Genomic DNA, 11,474 nt, shown 5'->3' on the forward strand with positions numbered 1-11,474 from the left:
GACCATCTGAAAGGACAAGTTTAATATAAACTGCTCTCTAACAGCTTTAAGAGTGCAAAACTAGCAATACTACACTTTGCTGTCTGGAAACAAATTCTTACAGATCAGGCACAACGTAGGACTAGGCAGCGTCTGACGTTGTGCATCTCCTGGTAACTTTCAGACATTTATATTAATCCTGTGGTTGTAGTAAATGAAGTGTTTCTAAGACTTGCATACCTAATTTGCATGTTTTCTCTCGGTCTGATTAAGTGAATGATAAACAGGTAATTTCAAAAGTTTTGTTTGTTTGTATTATTTTTGTTTGTTTTGCTTTGTTTTATATGTATGCATTTATAAAGGCCCTGCCCTGGCAGAAGATGTGGCAGGTTAATTAGAATGGTATCACAGAGTAAAGCTCTGTGTATAAACATTTTCAGAAGCATCTCTGAATGTGTTTTAAATTTTTTAGAAAGGATGTAATTAGGTCTGAACTGCAGATGAATAAATCCAATCTCATCACCATGTTTTTTGTGCTACTGATGGTCTATGTCCTACAGTCTTTTGTCAAGCAACAATCAGTGGAAGATGACTAAAGACTATGTAATTTTAAAGAGCAATTTTTTATTTTGACTTTTCTACTAAAACTAACAATTAAACAGGAAAGTCTGATAGGCTCTTGTTCCTGCTCAGATTCACTGCTCATCTGACCTACATATTGCTGCACTACTTGTTTTACAGATTGTATAAATGCACTTTTAGATCCAGACAGAAAAATTATTTGATAGGTCATTTCAAGAATTCCCGTTGTTATTAGATTTTAAACTTCTTTATACAAATAATTTTTATTTAGAAATTTAAAGTCAATAATAAGCTGCCAACTAATGTGATCTCCTAAATGAAATTGAAATGAGAATTTGTTTTTAATTTAATCATAATGAAAAAATTCATAATGAAATAATTCATCATCATAATAAAAAGGAGTTTACAGCTGTAATAATTTTGGAACGTTTCTAATTCTTCACTGATTTTTCAGACTGAGTTAGAAGTCAGCTTACACCTTAACAGATGAATTTGCAGCAGAAAACCAAGTAAGCTGTTTTCAACCCAGCACAGCCCTGTTTGTGTAAGTAAGACTTCAGGCAGATATGTTTAGTAGTTTTGCTAAATGATCATTCCTCTGCAACACAAGTTGCATCTTCTAAAAATGACAGTTCAAGGTCTGTAGTTATTGTCCCGCAGAGCAAAGAAAAGGAAGAATAAAGCATTGATTGGTAAACTCCTAGAGCTAGGTATGTGAAAGACACTTTTCAGTGTCCACAGTCAGGGGCAAGAGAAGAGCAACACTCTGCACTCGAGAGAGCGTTGCCGGGTTCAGGGGAAAAGGGTTAAACCTTCTGAAACTATGTCGATGCTGCAGGTTCTGAGCGGGCAAGGATCCAGGCTTTCTGAATGAATGTAGACTCAATTACTTTGAACTCTCTTGTTCTGTACATTCCTATTCGCTTAGTAGTGCTATGCCCATTAGGGGAGACAGGAGAAAACAAGAACAAATGTCAAGTCCCAGGCAGTTGGGAGCTTGGCAGTGGAGGAGCAGAGCACTGCCTTCTGGGAGTGGGGCTGGGAGCAAGGGAGTTCAGCAGGGGGGCCAGGATGGAGACAGACTCTCTGGTTTCCTAACTCATTGCTCCATAAGACATACCTCTTAGGAAGGGTACTTGTGTCCCACTGTCCCACTGGGAGGAGTAGGGCCAGAGTTACAGGGACCTGCACGTGTTGTTTGGAGGCATAGGGAAGGACTGGAAAGACGTGGACAAGTTGTTTCATAATGGTGAGGTGAGGGAAAACCAAGGACCTCAGCTGACTAAGATAGGCTTGGAAGCCACAGGAAGATGTCTGATTATAATTTCAGGAGCTTTAAACACATCGAGAGGCCTGTTCTGATTCAGCAAATACCCACCTCATTTTTTCACGTAAATTTACTAGAGAAGTGGGCATGAATTTTGCTACTTACAAAACAGTAGCTGTCTGTACTTTTGGCCACTCATTAGACTCCATCTCCCCAAGGGAAGAAATGGTTTCTCTTTTTACTTCTAACTTTCCAAAGAGCCTGCACAATCCTTTTACTTTAAGAAAGTCATTATTTTTCTCGTGCTAACTTTCCTCTGAAGACAGGATTGCACCAGCTACGAGGTGCCATCTTAACTCATGACAGGCTTTGCGAATGCCACTCGCGCTATATAATCCAGCAGCACCACACCAAGGAATGCAGCAGGGTGACTTTCTGTTGAAGCCAATGTGGGAAATCATGAAATGACAGTCTATTCCTGTGCACCTTTATCTCCTGTTGGTTCAGGATTCACTTACGGAGGTGTTCCCTTGGCTTATGAAAGGCAAGCCCTGTTCCCGTTTTTCATTTCACTGTACCAGAAATACTGTGATGGAGCATATGGAGAGAGGGATATTCCTGCTGAAATAACAAATGGCACTCCTTAATTATTTCAGCCTGGCACTTGAGTAAAACCACATTTCATCTTGACTTCTTTCCCCTCTTGACATTTCAGTAGTCATCTCATTCCACCCCTGCTCTAGTGTGCAAAGCCTTACAATCAGGAAAATACCTCTAGTTCCCTTTGGAGAAGGCTTTGTTTTTAAGGATGTTCAGCAAGTGAGATTTTGTTTTTCCAACCTCCCTGTATACTCCAGAGGACAGTTGTGTCAAACCTTCCCATTTCCAGTGGAGTTCTTCAGGCTTTCTTTGCTGTTCTGCTGGGAGCGAAGTGTGTACCTTCCTGAACTAGCTTGGCATTTTGTTAATGGAATTGAATTGGCGCACCACATCAGGTAGAAACCTGCTCAACAGAGTGACTCCAGAACTGGATTTGACAGTTTTTTAGGATATAAAGACTATAACAAACCTGCAAAAAGAAAATATTCCTTTATTCTGCAAGCTCACGGAGAGTCACCATTGCAAATCTTGGTACAGACTTCATGAAATGAGAGGTGTATGCAAGGTTTTATTTTGCACAGTTAAAAATTTAGCAAACTTTTATAGTTGTTTAAAGTTTGCTGAGATTACTAAAAGCACGTAGATGCAGTTGTACTTGTGGTTTGTTTTCATCCTTTAGCTAAACATATTTTTCTTCCACTGCAAGATGAGTAAATTAAAATAGCAGTGAAGGTTTGTGACAACTAAATAAAGGTATGTAAACTTACCCACAAACAACCTTTGAAAAAACTTTTTGCAGCAACAGGTAAAGATCCTAACATGTCTGCATTTTCTGTGTTTTGACCTGAGTCAGTCTGCATTGTACAAAGCCTAATTACTGATTAATTATATAAATCTGTCTATGCAGAGGTTTGTTCAAGTATTTTCCCTCAAGTTTAACTTGAGCATGTGTGTATACACTTGCATGCATCAGTCTGATTTGCTATTTATCAAGGCCAGTGCTGACTTGGCGGAACAGATGTTTCAAGATGGAAACTTCAACTGCTCATTACTTGAATTCTTGGATTAAGAATCATCAACCTGTCTGGAGGGAACAAGACATCTTACTCAGTAGCTGAACCCAATCTTTAGTCGGATTTTAAGAAGCCTTAACTTCAGGTAAACTACCTCATATTACTTAGGTTTCAGGTACAGTTCAAATATTTTCAGCCCATCTGATGAGAAAAAATACAGAAAAATAATTTACTGTTACGAGTTTTGGTGGTTTTTTTACCTCTGTATGTTCAGTGTATGTCTGAACTGGAATCTGTTTATTACAACAGGTCTTTTTGAGAACAACAGGTCACTGACTCAGCTTTAGGAGATGAGTCTTTCCTGTATTTTCATCCATTGTCATACAGCTGCTTGGCTCTGACTTGTTGCACAGAAGGGCTCGAAATGACAACGACACGCTCCTTCAGCATGTCATTTAATTATTTATGCACTATTAGAGCAGATGGAAATCTGTACATGCCGGGTAATGAGACAAGATTAATTGAAATGCTAATGTACTTCAAAAATAACATTCACAGTTTTTGGCAAGGTGGTTTGTCCATTACTTGGAAGTTTAGTGGGAGCCGTCACCATTCTTTACTTCCACCTCCCCTGTCCAATGCAGAGGCTGCCTGCTTTGAAAGAGCAAATGGTGTTGGCAATGCTTGTTAGCAATAGGTGGTCTTATGTGGTGTTTTAACTGCTTGAATATGCGAGACAAACCCACATTTTTTACTGCTAAAAAAAGCACTTTTTGGCTTCAGAATGTTTATGCTGAGGATCTGTTAACAAACGCTAACTGTAAAGCTGCTGTAATTGCGTATTTTGGCTGAAATCTCCTGATTAGAGAAATAACATAGTAGAGAGTGGTTTGGGTCTTGTGAAATCCTGGTCTGCCAGGTGGGAGATGGAGACTATACAGGCTTGGACATGGCAGAGGGGATGGTCTGGCTGGACAAGCTAGGAGGGCATTAAAGCAATGAGCTGCTAGGCTAACAATCCCTAGGAGCATAATGAGTCGGGCAATGAATGCTCATTTGGAACTAAATCATGATGTTGAGAGAAAAAAATAATTAAGGGATATGGTCAGAAAAAAATTCCTTCACTTCTTATGCATTGTCCTTTCAAGTAGGGGAAGAAAGGATAAGCTCCTAAATCAACTGCCTGTGAGGTGCTCAAAGAAGATTCTGGAGCCCTTAGAGACCAGTATCTGCAGGGTGCTGCTGACTGTGGTCCTGGAGAAGCACAGAGGCCCTCAGAGAGAGCTTTGGCTATCCAGAGCCTGTGTGGTTATGTTCCCTGTGGGACCTGAACTGCCCCATTCAGAGGAGAGTAGAAACCTAAATTTCAGTGTGCCATGGAGCTCTACCCTTAGGCGTGTGGCAGGAGAGTTCATGCTATTAGTGCCAATGTCTGCATAATTCCTGAAACTAAACCATATCTGTACTCAAACAGTCCTGCATCTAGGGTGGGCAAATTTTTCATTAGACAAAGCTGAAATAAACAGTAGACTGAGTGAGTTGAATGCAGTCCTGAAAGTCTACAATCCCATGGCAGTCAAAACACCTCTTCCTCAAAAGAACAACCCCTTGCCTTCTGCCTCTTTAGAGGGCATTTTGTAAAGCAGTTATAATTATAGACACAACAGCTGGGAGAAGAACTAGTAACAGCAAATATAACTTTGATGGCAGTTATTATGGAAAAATAACATGGAGAAAGAAAGATGCTTAAGAAGTCAATGACCTGTGTAGAAAAAAAAAACAAACAACATTTAAAAAAGGTCCATGAAATGTATTAAGAACTCTAACAATTGTCTGTTTTTAGATAAATGATACAGAATTGTTGATAAGCAAAGAGAAAAAAAACATGCTAGATATTTCTGTGCTGCATGTGGAGAAAGAGAAGGAAAGATATTTGTATCATATAATGACAAAATACTTTACATTTCAACAGTAATTCAAGAGCATATTAAACCAGCTACTCTTAATGGTCTTAGATGAGCATGTCTGGAAAACTTCACACCAGGAATTTTAAAAGAGATGGTCAGCAAGCTTTCAGGATTGATATTCAGTAATTGTTTGATTAGACATGTTCCAGAATTCTGTTAAGAAAGCTAGAGTTAGAACCAATACCTAGAAAATGTAAATTAAATGATAGAGCTAATTATGAACTTGCACCGCTGTGACATTAATTTGAGCAGCTTAATGTGAACAGTCAGTATGTGAATCTATTAAAATAAATAGTATTATTTATGCCACTCAGAATACACTAATGAAAAAGAAGATTTTTCTGAATTGCCTTTGGATAAAGTTGGTCACAAAATATAACAGAGTTTATGAAGAACACATTTTGCAAAACATATTACCAGATTCATCTCAACACTTTTTGACTGAAATTCCTAACTGACAAGTCTCAACTTTTTTTCAAATGAAATATGGCCAGGCTGGTGTATAAGGTCTCATGTGGGCGCACTGATTGGTTTTTAACAACAAGCTGTTTGCCTTTCTAAAAGAAAACATAATAGTTGATCAATTTTATTAAGTGTGAGGGAGAAATAAATAATGAAGGTGGGAAATCTGTCTACTGAAACAACAATTCTCTAGATTCCTTGGTATGTGGGATGCTTCTGAACTATACATCTTTCAGTAGAGATCCAAATGAAGAAGTTCATGAAAAGGTTCATGGCTTAATTATGTCCAGTTAGCTAGATTCCTCTGATGGCCAAGAAAGATGTGAATCTTAGGCGTCCAAATATCTAAGGTGAACCTTGCAGAGCTTTTATACTCACAGGGTTCTTTCACTGAAGTGCTCTGTCTTTTTCAGCATCCACAGCTCAAGTTGGGGTGCAATCAGTCCCTCACAGTTCAGCTGTGAGCCTGCATGCACTTGCAGTGTCTATTGGAATATTGATTGTGTAGCCAGAGGAGAGAGCTGCACCTCAAGATGGAGGCAGACACTGCTTCCTTTGGAACACCTGAATTCTGCATAGACCATTCAGCAAACTGAGGTGCTCATTTTAAGAATGCAGTTTTCAGTCTTTCCAACTTATGACCCTCTTCCTTATGCCTCCTTTTATTTTTGTTTAAAAAATCCCAAAAAACAAAACAGACAAAAGCTTGTATAATTAATTTAAACTTGGCACCAGCAAATTTGGTTTTTTTGGTTACATTTTGAGGAGTCCTAGTAGTTCAAGAGCACAAGCTCACAGACTGACAGCTGTTTAAAAGGACTTTTACAGCACACACTTCTGTGCAGTATGGATGCCTACACAGAGCAGAAACTGAAAATGGATTCTTTGAGCTATCATATAAAGATCTGCTGAGGCTGGAGGTTGAGTGACTGGAGTTAAATCTAGACAATTTCAATTTTGATCAGACTCCCATGGTGAAGTTGCTTCACTATCATTGTTTGTGGTCTGATGGATCTTTCTTGTTAGTATTTGTGAATCATTCAGATGCAGCTTACAGAGCACTGATGGCATGTGCAGCACAGCTCAGGAATTCCCAATTAAAGTAACCAGGTAATGCAGTTTTGTTGCTTCATTTCCATGATCTGTGCAAAGAAGCCACCCAAGCTCAAAGGAGCAGAAAGAATTAGGTGGTATCTCCTGTCTATCCAAACAGTCTGCCCTTGGGGAGGAAAACCTCCAACAATTGGAGGAACCAGCCTTTCTGCAATCAGAAACAGCTGCTTCAGCAGCAAAAGCTGGATTTTCAGCCAGTCAGAGGATATTAATATTACCACAGGATTCTCACCTGCTCAATAATAAGGGTAATAACTCAGGTGACCATTACCGTTTTTCAAAATACCCTGGTAACTCAATTGACATGTTTTGAATAGAAGTTTAGGAACAAACAAGTAATTTCAAAAGCTGTCAATAGCAAGTACTGATTGATTTTCTATGCATCTGCCTCAGTAAGTGAGTTTGACCTCACTTAATGTGTGAAGACACATGAAACATCTTTCCATAACTGAGCTGGCTAACTGGATGTCACTTTTCAGGAGGGATAATAGCAAAGTAGAGATTACAAAAATATACCTCAGGCTGCAGTACAAGGGTGAGTCAGGAGCTGGAAAGGTGCTTCCCAAGAAAACTTACAAAGGTGTGCTTGATTTTTCATCCCACTCACTCCATAGAAGAGGATTTACAGTACACACTTAACATTTTGTGATGAAAATGTTTAAAATTGTGATCATCAAAACTCCGGAAATCAGAGAATGTATCTGAACTTACTACTGAATCTAAAAACTCATCAGAATATATGTTTTGTTTAGTGGCCATCACAAGCTGACCAATAAGAAATATTAATGAATCAAAGGCTGCCAACCTGAGACACTTCCGTCCTCCCGTATGAGGAAGCTGATCAGCCTTGATAAAATGTGGCTGCGCATGAGTTCTGTCTCCTGTTCACTTGGGAGTTTACAGAATTAGTGACAACGCTCATCCTGCTGGATGAGGAAATGTCTGTATTTCTAACTGCACAGTGTAATGAAAGGCACAGCTGTGTCCTCTTTCAAGGTTTCCATTTGCCTCATGAGGAACTCACTCCATCAAGGAAGCAACTGCCTCCACACAGTTTTGTTTAGTTTCATTTACTCTAGGTAAGGCATAGCCAGAAAATGACAGATTTGCCAACACTGCAACAATCTAGAAATAAGATGATAGGTGAAAAATGACAGTGGCTATCGGTGATAGCTTAAATGTCTGCTCACAATAGGGACTTAGAAGTGACATACATCTATCAGAATGCTGGCATACAGAAATATCTGTCTTCTCAAATAAGTCACATAAGATGTCCATTAAAAAAGTCAAATCAAATGTTACAGAAGAGGAAATACCAAAGACACAGGAGAGTATTACCTATCTTACTCTAGTTTTGCTACCTATACTATTCCCAGGAGCTGCAGATGCATTCAAAGTCCTTTAGAATGTTTTTAATTTCTCAGACATATATTAAGTAATAGATTATGGTAAATACTATTCAACATAGTTAAACAGTTAGTTAATACAATGTTACTTTCCCCCCCTCATTATTTCTTGTCTTTTTGAAAATATTTAGAACCTGATTAACAGAAATAAATAATTTTTTAGGGTGAAAAACATGAAACAGTTTGTTAACGTATTGGTACTCATAGCTTCAGCTTCAAGTGTCAGATTATTTTCTACATGCTGGAAAAGCATGCAAACAAAATATACAATATTCAATACAGAATTATTCTGCACCTAGAATAAGGATATGAATTTATTTAGGTGATAAAGGATGTTTTTCAAAATGAGTCATTTAATTAACTTTATTTAATCATATGTTACAACCACCTTAGCTAATTTCCACTAATATCTCTCTAAAAGTTTTTTTCATAATTTGTTTTTGAAAATGCTTTTTGAATTATTAAAAAAGAAAATAAATAAAAAAGAAATGTTTTCAGAACAAGAGACCAATATAAAAACCTTTCTCAATTTTAATGATGCTTTGTTAATTTTTCTTTTTTTAACTAGAACAGCTCTAGATTTTAAAAAAAAAAAAAGTTTTCGGATGTTCACATTTGACCCGTAAGCAGTACTCTCGCTGGGTGACTTAATGGAAGTTTGGTGTATGCCTGTTGTGTTGTGGTGTGGAAAGCTGCTGTTCATGGAGGTACAGCTCATCTCGGACGCGTTTACCTGACCGGTTCCCAACATGCTTAGTTAGGCTACAGAGCCTGCTTACGCACGAGCTCGGGCTAATGGGGCAAGTGGGATGAGGCAAGACTTTAACAAGATGTCCTAATCCCTGTGCTGCCTGCAAGATATAAATACGGTAAAGGAGAGGAAAAGTTGATTCAATCTTTTGACAAAACAAGGCTTCTTTCTCTCTAGATTGCATATTGATAACTCCGTAGAGTAACAAAGCTTCTTCTAGTGATTAGAAAAACTTTGTTTCTGTGCCCTTCAAGGTAGAGCCTAATGATTCATAAATCTGGCACATGGTATTGGGTACAAATCACCGTAAGATATGACATAACTACATCTAATGTGGAAAAAATATCTGTATTTTAGTGGATAGGAGAAACAAACTAGTATTAAAACAAGCATTTTGTCAGGATCAGGATAAACATCTTGTTCTGTGTGTTTTAAAGTGTTTTCCCATGCAGTATTACAGTTTTTCAAATTCTAAGTTATCCATTCAGACTTCACTGACAAATGAAAGAAGTAAAAGTGGAAGGGACAAAGAAATTACCTCTTTTCCTTTTGCTTCATGTTCATGGTTTCCTTTTGCTTCACAAGCCAAACCATGTGAATAGAGCAGGTTGCAAATGCACAAACTTTCTTTCATCAATACCATCTGCATCCATCACAGCTGTTTTAAATCTTAGGTTAAAACAACTATTTGAAGATAGTGAAATTCACCTATGAGATAATTAATCATAGTAGTTAGACCAGCTTGGTCCACTATGTTCTATCAACAGAAGCATTTAGCAATGATCCATTGCAGCACTTCCAATCCAGGTGATGTTATTTATAGTATGTAGCAGTGGCAATAAACTTTCCTGGTTTCTAATTTAGGAATATCAAAACCAGCTCTATGTTCTTTATCCCAAGGACATTGTGGTACTATTAAACCAGTCTCATGTTAGTGTTTTCTCAAAAAAATCACACTGAGACACAAGGTGATGCAATGCCCACTTCCCTCTGCTCTGAATACAGGAGTGAAAACAGTGCTCACAGTACTAAAGCTAAGTAATATCCAAACAGCCAAAGAAGCCACACTGAATTATACAACTTAAGGAATTCCCCTTTACAATTAGTTGAACATTAAAACATTGTCTTTTTTAAATATCCACCCTCCATCAAATGCTATGGCCCTTATTTGTGTTATTGGACTAAATGCACCTAACTGGCAGCATACAGCTGAAAAGTTCTATGCTTGGCAAAGTCAAGTGTTCAAGTAGTCACAGTATTCATACTCTATTTGCCAAAAGTTTCTTACTATTTCACAGAGTCAGGTGCTAAAGAACGGGATAAATAAAAACTAGAAAACTTGTATTTTTAAAGTAGACATCAGAAAATGAAGAAGGAAGAGGTGTATATTAAGTTCAGTATTGTAACTGTACTGAGGAGCTTTATGCAGTCTGTAGAAGGTGTCTCAAGCCAAGAGACTGGAAACTCTGAATGTTGTCTCAGCAGTTTCTTTCCAAAGCTGAAGGTCACTCCTTTCTTCAGAATTCCCCCATTATCATCTTACCCAAAAGGAACTTCTGTGAACACTCAGCAGGGATGAACACATTAAATCCTATCCATCACCTGAGGAAAATGGTACATACTCAGTTTCCTATGGAAGCAGTATATCAGTTATAAAGCTATAAAGCTGTTAAGCCAATAACCTTCCCAGGTTTATTCAGATGCAGTTCCAATTTTTGCTCCAATAAATCCATGTTCAGGATCACACTTGCTCCTATTCCAAACCCAACAACTGGTATTTCTTAAGAGTGAAGCAATGTTAGAGCTGTCATCCTTTTGTGTAGAGCAGGTCTTTGTGGTGTCATGACTAGGACAAGACAAGGTGATTCCTGAGAATCCCAGCACATCCCTGCTTTTGGTACCTCCATGGCTCAGGGGTACCCAAGCAGGAAAACCTTATAGTTACAGCTTTATATTTTCAGAAATTACATAGAACTGATAAGAACACAGAAAACTTCTTACATGAAAGGATAACAGCAAACAAAGCTGAGAAGGTGGATCAGGTAACCCTGTTTCCAGAAACATCCAGTGCTTATCAGAGATACTGTATATTTTTATGAAAATCAGGACTGTCATTTAAATAAGTAAATGTCGTGCCTGTCATGAATCTGACAATTCTTGGAGCCAGTACAGTAGATTAGACAAGTCCATGAAGATGATGTAATAAAGTATATATATTTAAAATATAAAGAAATATAATAAAATTTAAGTAAAACATATTATATTATTATAATTATATTAGATTACATTACATTATATTATATAAATTATAAAGAAATATATTTTAAAATAAAA

Source organism: Molothrus ater, chromosome 2 (assembly GCF_012460135.2).
Source record: "Molothrus ater isolate BHLD 08-10-18 breed brown headed cowbird chromosome 2, BPBGC_Mater_1.1, whole genome shotgun sequence".
Classification (NCBI taxonomy): domain Eukaryota; kingdom Metazoa; phylum Chordata; class Aves; order Passeriformes; family Icteridae; genus Molothrus; species Molothrus ater.